This window comes from Erithacus rubecula (genome assembly GCF_903797595.1).
Source record: "Erithacus rubecula genome assembly, chromosome: 3".
In the NCBI taxonomy this organism is placed as follows: Eukaryota; Metazoa; Chordata; class Aves; order Passeriformes; family Muscicapidae; genus Erithacus; species Erithacus rubecula.
This window is the reverse complement of record NC_136689.1, coordinates 100,291,700-100,314,552: the sequence shown is the minus strand read 5'-3', so window position 1 is coordinate 100,314,552 and position 22,853 is coordinate 100,291,700. Positions and strand designations below refer to the sequence as shown.

The 22,853-nt window shown below is 40.3% G+C and overlaps 1 protein-coding gene across 16 annotated transcripts in view; it reads right to left on the bottom strand.

Moving 5' to 3' along the window:
- Positions 1–22,853, bottom strand: part of DLGAP1 (DLG associated protein 1) — a 394,622-nt gene that overhangs the window by 43,179 nt on the left and 328,590 nt on the right. The gene's annotated exons all lie outside the window — the stretch shown is intronic.

Genomic DNA, 22,853 nt, shown 5'->3' with positions numbered 1-22,853 from the left:
TACAGAACCATGAGGGTAAAATTCTTTCTCCAAACCACTCTGTTTTCCACTTACAGTTTGTTTTAGCAAGAGATTTTAGAACTAGTGCTCATCATTAGCATCTCCCTTTTCTCTAACCCCTCAACAGCAAAATATTTTTAGCATTTCTCACCTTTACTTAAACATAAAAAAACATTTTGTAGTAGCTTAGCTAAAAGATAAACCGAGACATTCTGGGGTGGCTAAGTTAAAAGTCACCTATTTGAGACATTAGAAGAGAAAGCAAACAAGCCCAAACAAATTTTCACATTTCCAATTATTTGGAATCTTTCGATTCCTTTTGATTTCTAAAGATTCCTTTTGAATCTTTAGATTACCTAAACGCTTTCTGTAGATCACAAGACCAATAGAAAAACCTTAGCCATGCCAACAAAATGAATCCTACAAATCCATACAATTTCATATGCACATAGCTAACACTCCAGACTTCTCAGTGCATGAAATTCAGGAAAGATCAAATTTATAACCAAGGTCCCAGTTTTTGAGTTTTGTCCTTACAGTTTCCTGTCTGAAACTTACAGTTTCCTGCCTGAAACTTCCTCTTCTTCTTCAGCCCTCTAATAAGACCCTTTCACCACACCTCCATATTACCCTTATAGACTTGGTGCTTATTTTGGATTGGAAATCTGTTTCTGAGTCTTTACTGGGTAAGCCCAAATCTCTGACTGAGGCTGCTACCACAGGGTTACAGGATGTGAAAGAAAGGGGAAGAAATCAAGTCTGGATCCTCTTGTGCAAATTGCTAAGTTATAAATAAATAAATAAATAAATAAACTAACTAACACAATAATACAAGTAGCTGTGAATGTTGGTCAAAACCAAGGGTGCTAAGCAGAGCAATTCTCAGCCTGGTTCAACTCAGGCTGTTTTGTCCATCTCTGCTTAGCTTGAAAACCTTTCCATGACCTCAATTTTTGTTTGCACGAATGTTTGAAGAATGTCTGTCTTAACACCAGCACCTTTATCTGCCTGGTTAACATGTGGTTATTCATTATTTGTTATTCTCATCAAATTACAGAGTCTGAGAAGCATCACTGTCAAATGCCAATCACTGAGCACAAAAAGCAAATAATTAAAACGGACAGATGATGAATAATCCATAGGCCAGGGTCTACTTTTCCTAAACTGCCTGTTAACAAATGAAAAACAAATACATGTGCAATAATGATGACTGTTCACAAACAACTTGTGAACTGCAAAAAAAAAAGAATTAAAATTCAAGATTAAAATCAGTTCCAGTGAGTAAATCAGTCAGCTCATGTTACTAACAATATTAATATAATTTACTTTTTATCACAGGAGATGTAAGAGGATACACAGAGTGTGCCTAGCTCTAGGTCACAGCAGCATCATCCAGGGCTGTACTGCACCCAGCTGAGAGGATGGGCTGAGGCTAGTTGGATGCTTTCCAGAAGAGCCATTACTCTGGAGTAATTATGCATTTTGGAAGTGGTTTGAACTGAATCACTACACCCCTGTTTTTTATTTGAGATTAAGGGTATCCAGATGAAGAGCTATTGTGGAATAACCACAGTACTTTTGGAGATTTTCCAGAGTTAGAGAAACTTTACTGCAGAGAAGCACAGCACTTTGAGCCAGCAGTCTTCTCCCACAACCTTTGTTTTCTTCAGAGTCTGTCAAAGGTCAGGAAGGTCTGACTCCCTTTAGCTTTTAAAGACTAAAAAGGGCAGTACTCAAGATACTTTGGCTGAGTGAATTGGGTGAAGAAAACAGCAACAAAGTGTGTGCATGAACTAGTTTCTGTCTAAGGTTTCTCAGGGCACAGATTCCCCTACCTGCACAATGATTAGAAAAAGCATGAACAAATATATTCTAATAATTTAAAAGCAGCTTATTACACATACAATGCCATTCTTTTGTGTCTAAGGCTGCTGTTTAATTCACGTTCACCAGGAGTGAAATGCACTCAAAAGATGAACTTTCTTAGCAGTTTTCCTGAATTTAGCACTTAGTCCTGTGGGTGAGTCATATTTTTCTTGTTGCCCCATTCAGCTGACTTCTCTATACATGTGTTGAATGTGCTATGTATTAACAGCTAAGTAGGCCACCACAGCAGTTTTCTTTGAGATTGGGAACCTGCTGATTTGACCTGCTTATCAAGAAAAAAATGTCATCTCAACAGAACAAGATTGTTTCGTATTTCTCCCTATTTTCTGCTTGTGAGCAATTTTTTTAACCCCCTCCAGCCAAGTAAAAAGTCACCAGTCTAGGATGTTTTCCCCCTTTTTTCTTATTCTCTTATGTAGTACTTGTACATAATTAAAAAAATTATAGGAATAATTTTCTTAACATAGAAAATGTGAGGTTGGAAAAGCATGCCCGTAATGTTCTTTATACATGTCTGTGTGGAATTCCTTTGTGTCTATTTATAAGCACATCAGGTGGAATTTAGACTCTTATAAGGCAAAACAAATATCTATCTATGAACCACTCTATAATGATAAAGGAAAAAGTGCAAAATCTTTCAAGAGAGAAATAATTTCAAACCTTGCTATGTTTACACAACAGAATGGAAGTGGTCTGTTGGGCACAGAATCACAGAATCATGAAAGTTGGAGAAGATCTTCAAGATCAAGTCCCAGCTCCAACAGAATACCACCCATTAAAACTGTATCATGAAGTGCCATGTCTGCTTTTTGAACATTTCCAGGGATGGAGACTGCACCACTTCCCTAGGGAGCTTGTTCCATTGCTTAGCATGTTAAGACTCCATCAGGGTGGAAAGCAGTATTCACCCTAATTTAACTTAGCTTTACAGTGTCCTAAGCTGCTCTGAAATGTTGCAGAGCCTTCTTTTCCTCACTTCCACTTTAACAAGTTAAAAGTAAGACCTCCTAAATTATGGTATTAACCTCACTAAGGAGAGCTGAGCACACATTACTTCCCTCTCCCTTATAAACGACATGTTGCAAAAAAAAAAAAAAAAAAAAAAAAAAAAAATTGGTTAAAGGCTATATTTCACATTTTTTGGACTGCTGTGTGCCACTTGGTCAAGAACTGAGCTTCCCATGACTTTCCCAGCCTGCCATGTGTGAAATGCATCCTACGTGACAGTTTTAACATGGGTTGCACCATTAACACATGTTCCTGGCTGCACAGTGATTTGTTGCACTTTGCCAGATGAGGCAGAGGCTAGATGAATTGTTACTGTGCACATGCAGTTTTCTAATAAAAACAACATGGCATTATTGTTCTTGGAAGCACGTTTGGAAAATCTTACCCCACGCTGTACAACACATCAGGGTGACAGGTGGGAGAGGCACCGGGTGTGGGGTGAGGAAGAGGAGCCCACAAGGGCAGCTGATACCTGTGTGCTTGTACCTGCCTGAGCACAGAAATACAGCCACCCATGCATACACATACAAAGCTACCTTCATCTTCAACTCTGCCTCTGAGTTTTGCTTTTCTCAAGTTCTTCTCATATTGAATGATGCAACAAGTTTCAAGGCATGCTTTACTCCCAAGCTTTGATTTGTATGTTTGGGGTTTTTTTATGGGATGCTCCTTCTGGGTAGCATTCACAGCTTCCTCAGCATATAAAACTGTGAGGGATTATTTGGTCTATCCTCATGTTATCTTTCATGTTAAGTCCCAAAGTATCTTGTAACACTGACTATGCAGACTCAAATACCAACACTAAATAAAACCACATAGAACTTGCAGCAATATAAAGGCAAAAACCTCAAAACTGAAAAGCTATAGGAAGTGAGCAGAAGAGCTTCAAAGGCTTGGCCAGTGTCTTGGGCCTTTCAAGATAAGGATGAATCTCCCCAGGTGATCCTTTCCTACAGGTAAACTAGGTAAACACCACAAGTTAAAGAGGTGAGCATCCCCAGCATGAGCTGGTTTGGATCCAAATGCATCTTAATTCCCTGACAGCTCTTCACTCCACAGAACAGCATGTGGAGATACATTCAGAAAGGCTTTTTCTTGAAAAGGTTTTCTTCAGCTTTAAGGTAAGTGTACATACATGTGCATCTATTTTTATAAAGGTGTTACTGGGACAAGGAGGAAATTATAGTTAATAGCACCAGATGCCCTATAGCTTTTTATCAAAGACAAAAACCCTGCAGTTCAGTTGCTCACTATGGTCTAAAAAAAATAAAAATTCTGCTTATGAGCAAAATAAGGCACATTATTTCACTATTCAGTCTAACACCAGCCTTATAATTACTGGATTCTCAACTATCTTCCACATTCCCCTTGAGCTATGAATTACAAGTTTTCAGCATATTGGATACCAATACCGTGGCATGATTAGATTACCATTTCCACAGGTTGCCAAAGCAGAAGAATAGCTCATCTAAGTATGAATAGATTCATTTACTTGAAGAGAATTTTTTTTACCTTTCAGACTAATCATCTAACACAGGGTAAAAAGAACACAGATTATTTTCAGTCTAATTTCTCTTAGAAAATAAAATGACCTGCCCCGTTTTTACATCTCAGTGTTTCAAGGCATGCAGATCTGAGGGTTTTGTCTGACTGCTCAGAGGAAAGCTTTTTGCAGAATGCAGATACAGACCTGTTTTCTGTTGTAGGTGGAGTCCATTAGTCACTAAGGAGGTTACAGCATAATGAGAAGTAGACATTTTGTGTTATTTTAGTGCACAGCCTTGGAGGGGAGAAACACACAAATCCATGTAATTTTTGATATGCTATTGAATAGAATAGAAAGACTGTAAATATTTTATTAGTCAATCATGGGTTAAAAAGGTATTTTTTACAGAGTAGATATTTCCCTTTGGAATTCATGAAAATGTAACACCTTTGAACTTGAAATAAGGACCAACACCTGAGAATATTTGTTATTTGTAGACTATTTGTTAAGTAAACATTTAACTGTATGTTCAGAAACACTCAAATCACCAGTATCCCAGGGACTCCTGTTCCAGTGCCACCAAGCAGCTGTAACCCAGCCTAAGGGGCAGCACCTATCACAGCTCTCTTGTGCTGCCAGAACTGCAGGTGAAACTGGCAGGTGAGTCCATTCTACTGCTTATTCAAAAAAATAGGTAATAGACCACATGCAACATGATTTATTTTATTTTATTTTATTTTATTTTATTTTATTTTATTTTATTTTTTTTTTTTTTTAATTTTTTTTTTTTTTTTTTTTTTGTTGTTGTTGTTGTGGAAGCTGACACACCACAAGTGGCAGCTTTGGTGACTCACCAGCTCTGCTTACCCACTGTTGATGGGACCCTGATTTTGCTAAAATGCATTCCCATCCTTACCCTCCACCATAGAAAAAGCACACAGACACACACGTTGCTTTCCCAGCTGTTTACATCTTACAAAGGGTTTTTGGTGGATGCAAAATGCCAGAGAAATCAGTGAAAATTCCTAGGAACTTCCATCAGTGAGCAGCCTTTGTGGGCCATCCCTTGTGTTGGCAAATGAAATTCCTGCCATACATTTGTGGCCTGTTTGGCACTTTTCTTTTTGGCCTGTGTTTTAACTCATTAAATGATTTTATTATTTTAATATGGTCTCCAGACCATCTTCAAACCAGCCCTGCCTTATGATATTTCTCTGCAGTGATTATATTAAATCCTTGTTAAAAAGGCAAATCTAAACAACTTCAGAGATGCTCAAGGAGAGCCACAGATTTATTCTTGACATGCATCATTATGTAGTTAAAGAACATTCCATGAAACACAAGGCTATTTATTATTCAACAGATTACACTCTGTTAGAGCTTAAGATAGTCTGGAAATAAAAGGACAGGATTGTTTAATTAATGATGGTTTTCAAATTACATTCAGGGAGAGAATAGCTGACTTTTCAGTTTTTGTTAGCCCATATGTGGCCATGTGAGCACTGCTCACAGAAATAATACTCCTGTCTCTCCTAGACACACACATTGTTCTCCTGACTTTGTCCTGACTGTTCCTGGATAGTTTTCCATTCTAACAAACAAAAACATTCTTCCTGTAGGAAAATAAGCTCTTTACCTAGGGGCATCCACATCTCTCTCTGTCTAGGACAACCACTTGCTATGTTTTCTACTGTGGCCTCTCTCCAAGCTTTCTGCCCCTTCCCCAGCCTGGCCTCACTTTGCAGCCTTGCAGATGCTCTTTCTGAGCCTCACTGCTCTCCCCAAACAGGTGTGATTACAGCTGAATTCCTCTTTTCCTACAGATTCTCAGGACACTGTATTTTTGCTTTGGATTCAAAGCATTGTGTGATCATGGGCTCTCATTCACCTGCTGTTTTGCTTTCTATAACAAGACAATAAATGTCACCGCCTTTGTCCAGAAGGATAAACTCCCTGTCTAAGTGCCTGCTCACTGCACAGAGTATGCACAAAGTGCCTGAAGTTTTCCAATGTGCTGTTTGTGTCCTGTTGCAGTGCTGTCTGTCTGAAAATCCCAGTTGTGACTTGGCTTCTGTGTGCTGAGCAGTTTCAGTCTGGATAATTTCACTTCCTTGCTGCAAAAGGAAATCCGCAACAAATACAAAGCACACTCACACCCCACTTAGCAAAAGTATCCAGAAAACAAAAAGAGGAAAATCTGGGAGAATCTGTACAAATGGCTATAAATACCTGGAAACCACAGGCACTCTGTCAAGTAACTTCTCCCACCCTCCTTTCAAGAGCTATATTTGAAGGGGATGAACCACCCTTTGGCAAGGTCAGCCTCCCTCCCTTTACTGAACATCAGGCCCAGATGACAAATTTTGGATGGCCAACTCAGCAAGAGGAATCCCAATACTAAACAACTTCAGCATGTTGCTGCACAAAGTTGGCCCTGTTTATATTTAGTCTCTTTCTTCCATTTTTGTGGGGTTCTGAGATGAAAATCTGGAGAGAAAAAGATAGTATTCTACTCTCAGAGTTTATCTGTCTCAGATGCACTGCTTGTCTATACATAGAAGAGCTCTTCTTTGCTGTTTGTGTAGTGCAGTGCAAATCAGCAGTTTGTAGACAGTTCTTTCTAAGATCAGGAGAACAAATGCTTGTTCCTTTTCTGTCTGATTTCCTCTAAGTTACCAATAGATATTGACCTTATGGAATCGTTGTAGCACATTATGAATTATGTATGAAATGCAATTTCCCTGTCTGCTGTGGACATGTTTGACTGTGCTGCTTGCAGCACTCACTGTCAGAGGGCTTGCAGTGCTCTCACCAACACAGTTAGGGCAACTGAACTCACCATAAAGAAACTGTCGATATTCAATTAAAATAAAATCATTTTCCACTCCCTAAAATTCAAATTCTTAAAATCAATCAGCTTATCATAACTACATCTCACCTTCTAACACAGTTTAAAACTTTTTCATAGAATCATGTAATTGTTAAGGTTAGAAAAGACCCCCGAGATCATCACTTCCAACCATTAACCCAGCACTGCCAAGTCCATCTAAATCATATACCTAAATGCCACATCCACATGTATTCTGAACACTTCCAGGGATGGGAATTCCACCACTTCCTTGGGCAGCTTATTCCAATGTCTGGCTACTGTTTAAGCAGAGAAATTTTTCCTAATGTCAAATATAAACCTCCCCTGGCACCACTTGTGGCCACCTCCTCTTGTCCTTCCCCTTATTACCTGGGAGATGAGCTTCACTATAACCTCCTTTCAGGCACTTGTAGAGAGCAATAAGGTCTCCCCTGAGCCTCCTTTTCCCATGGCTAAGCAACCCCAGCTCCCTCAGCTGCTCTTCACAAGAGCCGAGCTCTAAAAATAGATTTTATGCACCCAAGGGTTCAACATGACCTCATAGTGAAGTGCAATATTAAGTAAAAAGAATGCCAAAGAATAGCATAGCATAGCATAGCATAGCATAGCATAGCATAGCATAGAATAGAATAGAATAGAATAGAATAGAATAGAATAGAATAGAATAGAATAGAATAGAATAGAATAGAAAGGTCCATAGAATAGTTGGAAAGATCCTACAACAATCATCTAGTCCATCTGCCTTAGCACTTCAAGGCTGACAAAAAGTTAAAGCAAATTATTAAGGGCATTGCCCAAATGCCTGTTAAATGCTGACAGGGATGAGGCATCAACCACCTTCCTAGGATGCCTGGTAGAAAAAACAAACCTCAATCAAATGAGATTAAAAAACATGGGCAGATGCCTCACTAGCAAGCCTAGAGTCAAGAAGTCATAAGTGACTATAGCCTACCCATTTTTTTTTCCCAGCAAAACTTGCTTCAGTAAAAGCCTCCTAGATTACATCAAATGAGTGATCTCAGATAAGAGATCCCATACAGACAAAATCTAACTGTCATGGGTAGTCTAACTTGTGCTGGTTCCCTGGTCATGTTTCTTGTGCCCTCCAATTTGATCATCAGAGATTGTCTGTGAGGTTTATGTATGTGACTATTCTCAGAGACTAAGGCAAATCAGAAAGAATCAGCTGATTTCTCAGTGGGGACACATATTTTTAAAAAATCTGATCTGAGTATTTCTCCATACTTGGGTTATTAAGAAAGTGGAATAGAAGCAGATTTTTTACAGTAGTAATAATTTTTCCTTCCTTTTGTTACTTTTAAAGTGTGTAATCAGTGTTTCTTCCCCCTCATCCTATTTCTATTATCATACTTGGGGAAAAAAATGCCAGTCTAACAACATAAAATAAATGGAACCACTTATTAACAATAGACAAAAGCTACAGAAGAGGGCTGAATTACTGAAGCTATTGTGAGGAAATTTCAGCCAGGTGTTTTTTTCCTCTCCTCTCATGCAAACCTCATTAGCAATGTCCAGTGTGTACACCAGGAATGTAGGCTTTGGTACTGGATGTGCAATGGGGTAGGAGTCTAGCAGGAGCCCCTGGCAACATGGGAATAACATCCATACCCACTGCTGCTTTTCTGACACCGAAATCTTTTGGGGGGAGCACCATCTACACTCATGCTTGAGCTAGTGACACGAGTAGAAGCAGCAAATGCACACAAGCCACCTTAGCTGATGAGCATGTGAGTGAGTCAGGCGGGCACTCAAGTACAGCGAGGAGGTTTGCGTCAATGGCTCCTTCTGCTGATGCAAGGGTTGTCCTGTGAACTGCACCCAAAAGCAAGCACAGTTGGCTCACAATGTTTACTTCTGAAAATGAATCACAAAATGGATTGTTAAAATGCACCAAATCCCGAGTTCCTTGTGGGCATGTGCAATTTGTAATCACGGAAACTGCAGGAGCCTTCTTTTTTCCTGCTCTCAAGTAATTAAGAGTGAAACTGTTCAGCCATTTGCATGCAATGAATTTGCTCTTCCCTCACTTACACTGCTATGTCCTGTTATACATTACACATCCAAGGATTACATATTTTATACACTTTTGATCTTGTGATGGAAATAAATTCTACAAGCCAGCCAAACTCCTCTTAACCACGTAGACATCTGCTGTCTCCCTGAAGCTTGCTGACAGTTAATTCCCTTCACATCTCCCATAGCTGCACAAGAGGTACTGTTCTCAGTGCCCTTGCAAGGTTACAGCCAGCTCCCACCCCACATGACTAAATCAAAGCATTCCAAAAAACCAAAGGGACAGTCAAGTCTCTGGAATTTCAAAGCAAACATTTTCTGTATGTCTGGTGCTTCAACTCCTGCCAAGTCATTTCTCCTAGTAATCATATGTTGTGTTTAGAACACCAGCCCAGTTTCTGACTCCCTTTTCACTGACAGAGCAGAGGCTTTGATTCTGGCCTGACATACACCTGGATAAATCCACCAAGGTCAACAGAACTACACAGATATAAACTAAAAATAAATAGATCCAGTTATGTGACTATGTACACATATATTGTGTAGTAAGAACACACCATGATTTTTCCAGCACATCCACAGCCCCACTGACCAGCCATAGGCAGGTGCTTTTCTGGGAATGGGCAGGACACTAAGCAGCTTGTGATGCCTAACACACTGTTATCTCTCTGAGGACCACTCAGTATTTCCCTGTACATAGGGTGATCTCATTTGGGACTGTGCAACACTGCAAGGCAGAGCTGCCAGCTGTGTGCCACTTCACAGACTCAAGGCCATGTGGCTGCCACCAGAAGTCAGATCTGGCACTGCAAGGGTTACACTGGTTACACCCAACACTGTGTTTCCCTCACCATAATACCTAAGGACAGGCATCATTTCCCAGCTTAACTCCCACAAGAAAGAGCAGCTCTCCCTCTCTCTCTCTCACACATGCTGTGTGAGACTCGCACTCCTTTCCTTCTGTGTGTACTCATTCATGCCCACTCCAAGTTTCTTTAAGCTGCAATTGGTTAATGCCCCCAGGTCTGAGGGAGCCACTTGTCAGGGTGAATATCTCTCCTATTTGATGAAATAGAGAGTAGCTAAACTGCCAAAGAACTGAGCAGAGATAAGGTTCTTTCTTTATAGCAGAATCCCCCTTTACCAGCAACTATCTTTAAGGACAATGCACAATACATATGCTTAATACCTATGCTTACACACTCGTGCTTCTGTATTTTATTTCCTGCCAAATAAGGTGCTGTGTTTCTGAGTACTGTGATCCCTCCCTGCGTCTCATTGGAACTTTGGATCTTAGCCTGTGCACTTGCTACCCTCAACCTTGGAGGCATCATTTGAACTAATTTCCCCCAAATTTCTTTTTTTTTTTTAGTCTCTCTTCATGTACATGTGGCTTTTACTCACATGCAAAAGCCCTGTGCCTAAAAACACACAGACAACTCTGCAGTAAATGTCAAGAGGACTGCTTAAGGTTTCCAGTGTCCTCTCTCTGCCTTGAGCAATGTCCCACAATCTAATTTGCTTTAAAGAATAGCCCTCAAAATACTTTTCAGGAACTTGGTTAATCTGGTATTACTCATGCTTCTAATATTACAAGGAAGACCTTGAATGACATTTAGCTAACAGGCAGTGTGTAGCTATGGACATAATTACTTCTGAGGTAAAGACTTGAGCTGAACGTGCATATGGTTTGCATTTGTTTTTTTAAGAGAAGTCCCTAATGAAGCACATTCTCTATCCCACAAGGCATAATAGTCTGCAAAAATGGAGTCTTACCATAAATAATTAAATTTTTGTTGCTACCACAGTGGCAATCATTAGGCAATTACTTTTTGTCTTTGGAGCTATTTGTTCAGATGGGTTTGTAAATAGATCCTTGCTTTTGTGAGTCTGATACATTAAAAATAAAAAAAGAAAAAATAGCAAGATATCTTTTGTTCCAAAAGATGTCAAGGACTTCTTCAAATACAAAGGCTTCTGCCCAAAGCAACATCTTGTCTGGATTTTACTCACAGTCTTCAATGTATTTATCAACAAGCAGAAAGAAATATTCATTACTTCTACTACTTTCAAATATAGTAAGAGGCTTTCTGAGGAAATATATATAAACTCTGAATTGATACAAAGCCACCACTGTCAAATACATGAATCTACTGGGATTGCTTCTGTGTTTGACAAGTTGTAGTTGGTGAGTCTTGCTCAGGATGTGTGTCCTAAGAACCACCTGCACAGCTCAGGGCTGTGACCTCATGCACAAGTGACCCAGACAAGGGAGGCAGAGCTCAGGCACAGGTGTTTTTGGGATATTCTTCATACTGCCACCAAAGGGGAACCCATGGATGGACTTAGTGATTGCTGCTGGGCAGGTGTCCTCAACAAAGGAAGCTGTTGACCTGCTGATGCTGTGTCTTCCTTCAATGGAAACATGCCCAGAAATTCTTGTTTTCTAGGAAGTTTGAAGGTGTAATATTTGTTTTTCTGCCACAAGTTTTCTGACATCAGTAACATGTTTGAGGTGCTGATGCTTTTTGCTTTCCTCTTGCTTGCTTCTAAAATCACATTTTTTTTTCTTGTTTGGAGAAGAAGAAGGATGGTTCTGTATTTTGGATCACAGAAGGCTGTGAGTGTGTGTGAGAATGCAGTGAACTGCATTCTCTGCATTAAGAGACATTCCTAACTGCATTAAGAAGCAACTTTGGTTAAAAGTGTTTGCAACCAATTATGAACATGGCCGCCTCTTTTGGTATTCACAAAGCTTGGAAAAAGATTTTTGGTATTTTTTGTTATGTGCAGCATCATTTTATAATGCCTCTTATGGAACTAGGTCAGATTTTAACACTTGTTAAGCTCCAACTCTTTCTTAGCATATTCAGTGTCAATGGTTTGTGGCTGAGCAATTTTCATCACACCTGACTCTTACTGTTTATTTGTTAATAACTTTTCTAAAGCACCTGAAAGAACAACATGAGTGAGTATCTGAAAAATGACAAGTTCTCTTTGAACTTCCCATGAAAAATACCTGTAAAGAGTGAAGGATACTATTCAAAGAGACTTTACATTGCTTTCCAGACAAAAATTTTATGGGGCAGTTTGGGTTACAAGTCCTGAGAATTAAAAAAAATTGGAATGCTGTATCACTTATTCCTAAACCAAACATTATACAGGGTGGAATTCAATGGCAAAGTTAAATATAAAATATATCCAACAGGATTACAGAAGGGCACGGTAACCCTGTCCCTGCAGTGACCCATGTAATAGCTCTATGCTGGTGCTTGTGATGACATGTCAGCAATCCCACGTTAAATGTACTTTGAAGGCACATTAGCTTCTCCTCTTTGTGCATCTGGAGGTTTCCTTCTCTCCTTTATGAACCCATTTCAGTGTCTCCTACCCTCTTCCCCTTACCCCACATTACCTGAGAACAGCATTATGCTGTTCTCTCCTGACCTTCCTCCTCAGCTGACTGCTAGAATGAGGAAAGTATTTTGAGATACCAGCTCTTTTTTTTTTTTTTTTTTTATTATTCTGTTTTTAGCAGAAATTCCTTCACAGCAGCTTGTTAGAAATAGCTGCTGTGTGGAAGGGATTTTGCTGCCATGCTTGCTTTAATGCTAACTCTGTCTTCCTGAAACACAGAGGTAGAAGAGACAGACACAGTCCTAGAGCAAAGAGTAAGGGCACAAGGAGCAGGTCTGTGTGCCAGGTAAATACTGTCTGCAGTGAGTGGAATCAAATTTACTTGGGGAACTGGGGAATGGATAGGTACTGGGTTGGGGGGTGGACTTTTAGCATCATATTTGACACTCATGAATTACATGTTACAGAGCATTTTATGCACTTTGTTTCAAGTAGCTCTTCCAGAAAATTAGTTGTAAAATTCTAGGTTTGGGAGGGCTCAGAACACCACAGTTACTTCACAGATGTTGTGGGTAGGCAGAGGGAGTCCATCTGGATGAGAAAACCACAGGTTTCTTATTTTGAGTCTACAATTACAATCTCCAAGTTTCAAGGCTGGCAAGGGTGAGAACAATTTTTCCATGAGAAACAAAGCAGATGTAGTGTGTTCTCCCCTGGATTGCTTCTCTCTCCATAATCTCCACCTTCCCTGCTCTTTCATCTCTTTTCAGTTTCTCCAGGTTTCTCAGAGCCCACGGGAAGTGAGGCTGTGGCTAATTACACAATTAGGATGAAGGAGCTGTATTAAAATCTATCAGTTCATGCTATGTGCAAGTAATAATAATATTAATAATAATAATATTAATATTCCTGTAATAAATCAATTGCAACTGAAGTGTTTGAAACTCAAAACATAAATAGAGAGAAATTCCTTTTTAATACCTCATTATTGTTACTCCAGATGTGGAGTTGATGCAGTATACAAATAATGGTGAATAGTTTGGGATATTTTAGACCAGAGAAAACCTCATAACTAACGAACCCAAGTTAAAATGTATCCTTCCAGAAGTCATGTATGTGACCCCAGATTTTCTGGGGGCCTCTTATGTGCCCAGAGAATTTCCTCCTTTTTAGCTTTTTTTTTTTTTCCCTCTCTTAATATTTTAAAATCTGAGCCTTCCAAACCACACCTCTGCTCTAAGCTAGTGAAATAAGCCATAAAAATTAATGGGGGAAAAAAATAAAGGTTATATTCCATTTTAATAATTCAAAAGAGAAAAGATCTCACACTGTGGTACTATTTTGAATTTTGTGTCAGGTATCACAGAAACAAAACACATAAAATCAAGGTTAAATTAGAAATGAACATCCTGAAAGAGTCCTGAACAATTCACATTTCAGAAGATTGAAGCTTTTAAGCCCTCACACTATCAAGCAGGGGCCCATACCACCCTGGTATTACAGCCTCTCTTTTTTTAGATCTGGAAAGCATAAAAGAGGAATAATGTTACTTTTGGGACACTCCGTCTAGCATAGTTTGTGTGGGAGTTTTCTGAAAGTTTGCCCTGATAAATGATTTACCAGGACAGTAAAAAGATCAAGAAAGCACTGAGCTGTTCTCTCAAGACAAATTACTTTCTTTACCCACCCCTTGAAATCCTTTACAAACTTACTGCAATGATTAATTTTCCAGAATTCTAAAAACTGTTGAAGTTCAGGGCCTATGACTATCTCTCCTGGGATAAAGACACATCATGGTCTTGAATCCTGCCTGGAGCATCCACATGTTTACACAGGGTATCCATTTGTTTTACTTGTTACCTGAATTTTCCTACAGAGTCATTGGGGTTTTGGTATTTTATAATGGATATTTCACTATTAAACAAAACACACAAGAGTGTTTTGCCTTCCTTCTTTATATTTGTTTCATCAAAACTATTTGTTTTAGTCTTAGTAAAGATGAAACCAGACACACAGGGAGGAAAGAGGAGGTAAGTGGGAAGATGTCAATAAAGGCAGAGAAGTCAGAAAATAGAGGTGGAAAGGAAAGTCTGCACATAGTCAATGGGCCCCACTGCTTTTCTGTGATACTGGTGCCTCACTGGACCCATGAGGAGTCTTGCAAGGAGAACATGGAGGAGAACAATTAAGCACAACAACGGGAAAAAATTTACAGGAATAATTGTGCCTCGTTAGAGATGTGATAATAACCAATGATGTGTATTTCTGGTGATGATAATCCTGCAGTTCACTCTCTCCACTTATTCCAACTCTCCCCACAGTGCCACTACTGTCTAATAAGGCATATTTATGCAAAACATGTATTAGGAAACTAGATTCCATTATGAAAGTAACAGGTATAATAAGGAAAGCTATGGAAAATAACCTGTTATGCTTCTGCACCTGTCATTTCCAATGGTTTCCACCACCCACCCATTAACATTTGACAGGCATTACTAAGTCTCATATTCTCTTGATTTTACTGAAGAAGAAACTGAGGCAAAGAACAAATTGTCTACCGAGAATCTGGGCTATAGTCTGGGCCAGCCTGCAGTCACATGCATTAACTGTTTCTGATGCTTCTATATTGAATATTATTAATTACTGCCAATTTGTAGTAGGCAAACCCTTATGAAGGTGTTATTAGCAATGTGTGAACACAGGGAGAAGAGCTCCCCAGAGCAGCTCCCAAACACTCAGAGCTTTAACATTAGAAACTCACATTGGGAACAAAGATCTTTTAAAACCATTACTCCCATACTAATCTTGATGACGGCAGATAATTAGTCAGCAAACCCCAGCTCGGGGACTGCTTACTGAGCAAGGAAAACCTCGTACCCACAGTGCAGCTGTGACTGCAGGCTGGAGTGCCTCGCAGTGCTTACAAGAGCAACTGCAAAAATATTTTAAAGACCTTTAGCAGACTGTGGAGGACAGCTTATCCACCAGCCACTACGGGCTGATCAGCTCTCAAAACCGGGGAGGAGAAGAGGTGCTGGTGATGCAGACACTGCCAGCAGGGCACTCAGGGGTCAGGCTTTCATCCCCTATTTAGCAGTAATTTGGTATGTAAGGGCTGCATGAGCCTTTGAAGCTCAGTGCTGCTGTTTTTAAAGGCTCCTGTCAACCAGCCCATAGTGTAACTGAAGCAGAAACAGCAGTGTAGTAGCAGACACAGTATTCTTGCAGACACAGTGTTCTTCCTGCAGAGTCTGCAGTTCTCTGACGTCTGCTTGACACTCCTTTCATGGTGGACAAACTTCCCGCCAGGAGCCAGTTAACAGGGACAGTGAGGAGCAGCACTGACAAGCTTTGGGGGAAGGCAGTCGTATTTAAAAAGGAAAAACCACCACGGAGAAGCCCGCAAAAAAGCCACATTATTTATTTTTTCTGGGAGGTGAGTGGGAAGCATTTCAAAGCATGGCTGTTATGCTATTTTGGCACAGAAAATACTTTTCCAAATTCAAATCTTCCATCAGGCTGGCTTGGAAAACGGCATGTGGTTTATAACCATGGCTTGTTCCTTTCAGCTTTGCCTCATCTTCCAGGTTAAAGTCTCAGCTGGGAGAAGGGAGGAGCATGTAAGAACCAGAGTATTCCCAGAGCGTTTCCACTGGCTGGCCCTGGGATCTGCAGGTAGTAAACACAAGCACTGTCCATAAAAGGACCTCGCTTGGCAGGATACCAAAGGGGGAAAAAGGGACTATTGCTGAGGTGGGGAGCAAAAAAGAAGTTATTTGCTGGCAGAGGAGAAAGGAACGAAGGATGCTGAAAGGGTACTGGGCAGCTGCTTTTCCGGCTGCTATGGGAGCCAAGGGAAGAGCCTTTGATCTGCTGAGCAGGCCTGGGCTTGCTGCCAGGACCTACATCCTTTCTCCAGCACTGACAGCAGGCTTCCTCACTAGCTCCTCTCTGGCTGCCCAGTCAAAAAACAAGTGACGTAACTCATGCAGGGACCTCACTGAAGCCTTTCTATTATCACCAGCTCTGCAGAAAACATATGGTACAGATGCCTCAATCTGAAATTATCTTCTAGGCCAAGGCAGAACAAAAAGGAGAAAAAACCCATGAGGTTCTCTGGATTACATCTTGCAAAGCCTCATAAAACCCTTCTGGCATACTAGGTGATAAAACAAACACATTGATTCTACAGGAGAACTACCATGTCTGCACAGCACCATGGCAAAGCAAGCCCTCCTCCAAATGTTTATGTGCTATTACCTCTTGTGACTGGGAGATTTAAATAGGAATACAGATTCCACACCTAATGTAGCTTCTAGACCAATACCTCAAATAATGTCATCAAGATGGCATTTACTAAAGAATGTTTCAAAGTAATTGCCAACAATGTTTAGCTTAGTGTGATGTGGAGATCAGCCTGCTTGATATGTGTTGTTGCCCAAGAAATGGGAACATGAAAGTGGCCATGCTCCCTCAGACCAAAACAACCAGAATATAGAGAATTTCCTCCAGCACCAGCATGTCTTTAGTCCTTGCTGGTGTGACATGCTATTCCTATCACTGCAGGTAAATTCTGCTTGGACATGACCCAGGCTTACATCTTACCCCAGAACCAACCTGGATGTGAAAGTCTCATCACTTGAAGCACAGAAACATGCTGTGTGTTCTGTGAAGCAGAATCATATGCTTTTGCATGACACAAGCAAAAATTCACTTTGCATTTTGCAGCACAACAGCTTTTTCACTGTTGTCTCCCCTTCCTTCTGATGCTCACCATCACTACTGAGAGTACAGCCTTGCAAGACACTGGAATTACTGACTCAGGAGCTTGCATGGTGCCATAAAGTTAATGCAACCAAGCACTTCCGTTTCAATAATGCTTCCATCTTGCTATCAGGCACTTGTTGCTTTGTATTAATGTTACTTGCATGGCAGTGGCAGCTTCTCTCAGGCAGGGTCTCCTCTAAGCCTTCTTTTCTCCAGGCCAAACAAACCCACTTCTTTCCTCATATGGCAGACGTTCAAGTCCTTTTGACTGTCCTTGTTTCCCTTCTTAGAATGCTTTCCAGATTGTTTGTATGCTTTTAATCCATGGAAGGTTCCAGAGGACACTACTCCTCTCCCTTTCCACCTGCCCCACCTGCCATCCGAGCTTTGAGTGAGCTGAAGTTTGCTCTTCTGAGGTCTAAAAGCTTTGGTTTAGCCCTAACCTTCAGCATGCTCAGCAGCATCCCAAACTCCACCATACTGTGATCACTATAGCCAAGGCTATCACTGGCCAAGATATTTCAAAGCAGGTTTTCTTGGTTTGTGAGTCCAGCAGTGCCTCACTCCTGCTTGGCACATCTCTAATATTTGTATGAGGAAGTTGTCCTCCTAGAACTCCAGGAGCTTGATGGATAAGGTGAGCTGCTGTACTGTTCTTCCAATAAATGTCTGGAGAGCTGAAGTCACCCACATGAACCAGGTTCTGTTAACCTTCCAAAGCTTGCTTTAAGTGACATGAATATGGCTTTGTTGGTCTTATTGTCTTGGTTTGGAGGTCAGTAGAAGTTGCCTACTGAAATATTCCCCTTGAAGATGACTTCTCTGATCTTGACCTAAAGGGGCTTCCACAGCATCAGAAGTTCCCCTTGACAAAGAGTGAGACTCCTCCAGTTTTGCCCTGCCTGTCTTTCTGAAGCATCCTGCTTCCATCCATCACAACCCTCCAGCCATGTGAGTTGTCCCACCATTTTTCAGTTATTCCTATGAATAACTCTGCTCTTGATGAAACCCTTGGTCCCTGGTGCCACTTGGGGCACCAGCTTCAATCTAAGTTGCTGTCTGCTGCTGTTTGGTGTGCTGTCCTTGCAGGACAGAACCTGCAAGGACTTTGTGCTTTTTTCTCCTCCCAGCTGCTAAGTTTTACTGAACCTTTCAGACATTAAGAAGACATTTTAAACAGAAACATATTTATGAAGTCGGGTGTATTGAGAAAAGAATAAATGACAGAATATCAGCAATGAATTTTGGAATTACTGGATAATTTTGCCTTCTAGCACACACAATCAATATTTATGGAGGGTTTTTTGAACTATGTACCTGAAACCCTTTTTTTCACTCTTTAGTCTCAATTGTGTGCAATTACTTACTAGTCTGATGTGATATCATTTGCAATTCCTTTGTAGATTTTAATTTATTTTCATTTTAAAAGTTATTGTGATTTATTTACATCATTGCTTCTTGAACCCATAGAGTAAAAACAGAACACCTTAACAGTTTTGCACAATTCATAAAAACAAGACGTTTTCTTCCCTAGCCTTCTGCAATTCAATATCAGCATTTTTGGAACATTTATATCAAACCCACACCTTTAAATAAAATATTTGCCAAGTAGAAAAGAACAACACTGATCAGGAAAGAAATTACATTATCCATCTTCCAACTGCACATTGCAAAAGTTGCAGTTTCCTTAAAGGGACACCTTTGAAAAAGTAGTTGACAGTTTAATTTTTAAGAGAACTGAATGATGAGATTTTCTGCTATGTTGGTACTCAAAGCTTTATTTTTAATTTGTCATAAGTAATAAACAGAGGAGTGCAGAGATGTCAGTAGCTGGGTTTATAGGAACTTAACACATAACTAGAGATAATGCTGAAGAACAACTGCAAACACATCTCAGCAAGGCCCTCCTCACTCTGCCCTCAGCTGCATAGAGGGTTAGGCTGAACAAATCAGCTGAAGGATTTGTTTGAATTGGCACAAGGTATTAACAAGCTGCAATTTGGCCCAAAGAGGTGACACAAAAAATCATTTTGTCATGACAGATTTTGCCTGCCATTGGCTTTTTGAAGGTAAAGGCACATGATGACTTGTTTTTTCCTATGGTTTGGAAGCAGGTGTCCATGTCCTTCAACAGCCCTTGCCACTCACCTTCTTGATGCTGTGCCAGCAAGAACCATTTGGACCTTCCTTCTGGAACTCAGAGCCAAACAGCCCAAATTTGAAGATCAGAAGGAAGACCTAATGCCAGTAGTTCTTCATCTAGTAGCTCTTCTTTCTATCCTGTTCCCATGCCTGTGACTCTGGCAAATGACTCATTCACTTAAAGGGCATCACAGAACAGCTTTCTAAATTGGTACCATCCAGATCCTACTTAGCAAAGCAGGCTCCTGGGACACAGAGCTGGGATTTAGCCTGCTCAGGCTATATGCTTTTGCAATCTGATGATAATAAAAACCAGCAGTATACCTCCTAGGCCTCTTCTTCAGTCTGTTGACAGTTCTATGTGTTTAGTATGTAACTGGCATCAGACAAAGGGAGGACAGCCTACAGAGTCAGAAATAGAAAACACTCACTAAACCAGATGCATTGCAGCTATCATAGTTTCCACTTACTTTTGCACATCTTTAATAATTGCCAATCTGAAATGGAAACAGTTGACAGGCTGCAATATATAACAAATATGTTCTTTTTTATATATGTCCCTAGCTTCCTTCCCCAAATGTACATGTTTGAAAAGCCTCGTGTTTTGCAGCCTCACCCAAACATCTGCAATCATTTATGGACTAAAACAGCTTGCCATCTTAGCCTAGGTTTTTCAGTGCACACTACAAGTGATGTCATTTTGGTATTTTGTATTTTCAAAAGAAACAAATATGTTTCCAGGCAAACCACATCACAGAACCTGCCACGGTTATCAGTTCAAAGAGCCTCACTGGCTCAGCAGCTAGTGCTGTGTTTCATCTAGTCTTCCTGAGGTCAGGCAGGGAGATGTTAGCCCAGGAATACACATCTGTGTGTATACAAACAGCTTCAGTCTTCAGTTGTTCTCTCCCCGACTGCCCCCTGAATTAATCCTCAGCAAAGCACAAGAGCTGTCAAGTACAGGCTTGGCCAAGGGTAGACTTCCATATGAATCACATTCTGGAGTGGGTGTGTTTTGTGTGCCATTTTAGGGATGAAGGAAAACAGACTGATGGAAATGGAGATTGTTACCTCCAGCACAGTGCCATCACATAATTATAAAGAGGTTCCATAAACTACTATACAAAAGTGTGTTCTGCTTACATTTTGTCTTTCCTGTAACCAACACCTGAACTAGGATGAGAAATATACTCCTAAAGGATCCTAGAAAGTGGAAGTAAGACAGGATTCAGGATGGGCCACTTAAACCTTTGTTTCTCCAATTTAGCAAAAGAAGCTAGACATAGTTTGGGTTCCCAAAGGGCCCATCATGGATCCAGGCTTCAGTGATTAGCAGTGACTAGACTGGACACAGCAGAGGCAAAACACAACTGGCTCTGGGGCTGCTCCTGATTCACCTGAACATGGTTTGAGTTTGTAACCTCATGCAAACCCCAGGCTGAGGCCTATGAGACTTTCCTGACAGAAATTCAGCTGCATAAATGAAACTAAGGTGTTATAGTAAAGGGGATGAGTGGATGCTAACAGCTCAGCATTGGAAGGCATTGATTAAACACTTTGATGGCTTTGATGACAGGCTAACAGTGATAAAGTTCCATCAAGTTCTGAATGCACACAGTAAACTTTCTAAAGACATATCCTTCACTGAAATTAGAGGAATAAACTGTTCAGGGGACTCAAAGGAGTGATGAGTTTTTTAATATGCAAATCCTTTGGATTTACCTTGGTAAATGGATTTGAACATAGTTGACATAGGGAAAATATGCTGTAGCAGAAATATAGATGTATTTCAGATTAGGTAGAAGGGCTTCACTTTCAGAAGACCACAAACATCAAACAAAGTGTCTTATTAACTTGATGTAACAACTTCAGATAGAAATGACAAAAACATAAAAGATGGCTGTAAGAGTGATTTGGTGTTCTACTCTGGGGAATCAGTCTCTGTGTTGCCAGTGGGACTATTATCCAGTCCTTCTCTGTTTGGGGTCTAACATATGGACACACACTCACATGACTAAAATAAATTTTCATCACAGATTATATGTCCTCATCAAAGGGCTCAAAAGAGTGGGTGTTATTTAAAGCAGGCATTCAAAAGCACAGGTATCTAAAAATGTGTTATTAAAGGAGAGCTATGTGAGCTTTACAAGCCATATTTTCCCAAGGGTAAGCTGATCTTTTTTCTCCTTGTTCTCACCATTGAAAATTTCTTTTCACAGACCCAGATCCTGAAAGATCTTAGTGAGAAATTACTCTTCATGTTACAGATGCCTTCTCTGTTGCCCCTGCAACCCTGCGTGGCAAAGCCTTTTGAGCTTTCAGGTAATATCACAGTGGTTAGTTTTGAATGTAAGTCATGCTTGGCATTTCAGATTTTAACTGCTTATAGTGCTCTTGGGTTTAAACAAATATGGCAACTCCAATGTTTACTGTTGCACTTTTGTCTTAACAGGTAATAACCATGGTTTTTTGTTTTGGGTAATGATAATACATTGTTTCAGGTCTATAAAACAGTTTTTTTTAGATATCTGTATTTAATGAAGGACAGTTGCTACAGCCACAAGCTCCTGTGCATCTTCTACCCATTCCCCAGCAAGCCAATGTTCTCCAGGCCAAACATCAGTATTAATCATAAAAGCTGCTGTAGAAAAAATGTTATTTCCCATCACTTCAGTGCTACAATGCTGCTGCAAAAGAAACACTTGCACTACTCAGAGCTGTGAGCAAGTCACAGAGAAATGACACACGGATGTGTTCAAAAGTCTGCAATGGAAATGTCCCCAGGGAGTGGGCTGTTCACAAAGGATCCTTCCAGAGCATGTATTAAGGACAAGATTTGATGGTAGTTGTCTTCAGTGGTAGCAGCTTCCCATGCCGCCCCTCCTTTTTTATTTAGTTTTTTTAAAATTTCAGTCCATATTCACAGCACAGATCCAGAAAACAGCTGTATTAGGAGAGTTGGAGGGAGAAAGAACCTCAAACAGGACCAGGGATACCGTATGACTATATAATTTCTGAAGACAGCATGCTACCACTAAAGTCTAACTTCAGGTGGGCAGAGAGCCTCTGACTTTACACTGACTATGAGAGCAGCCCAGGGAGTTTTATTTTTCTAATCTGAAGTTGGTTTTATAAGTATTTTACTTCATATTGTAGGAAGTATCAAATTTATACCGATTTATATTGATTTTTACCTTCAAAATGAGGAGCCATGAATTACTTTACAATGAAGGAACCAAACCTGACTTCACATAGATGCTGACATTTAAACAGATTTGTAAAACCAAAACTACTTGAAAATCC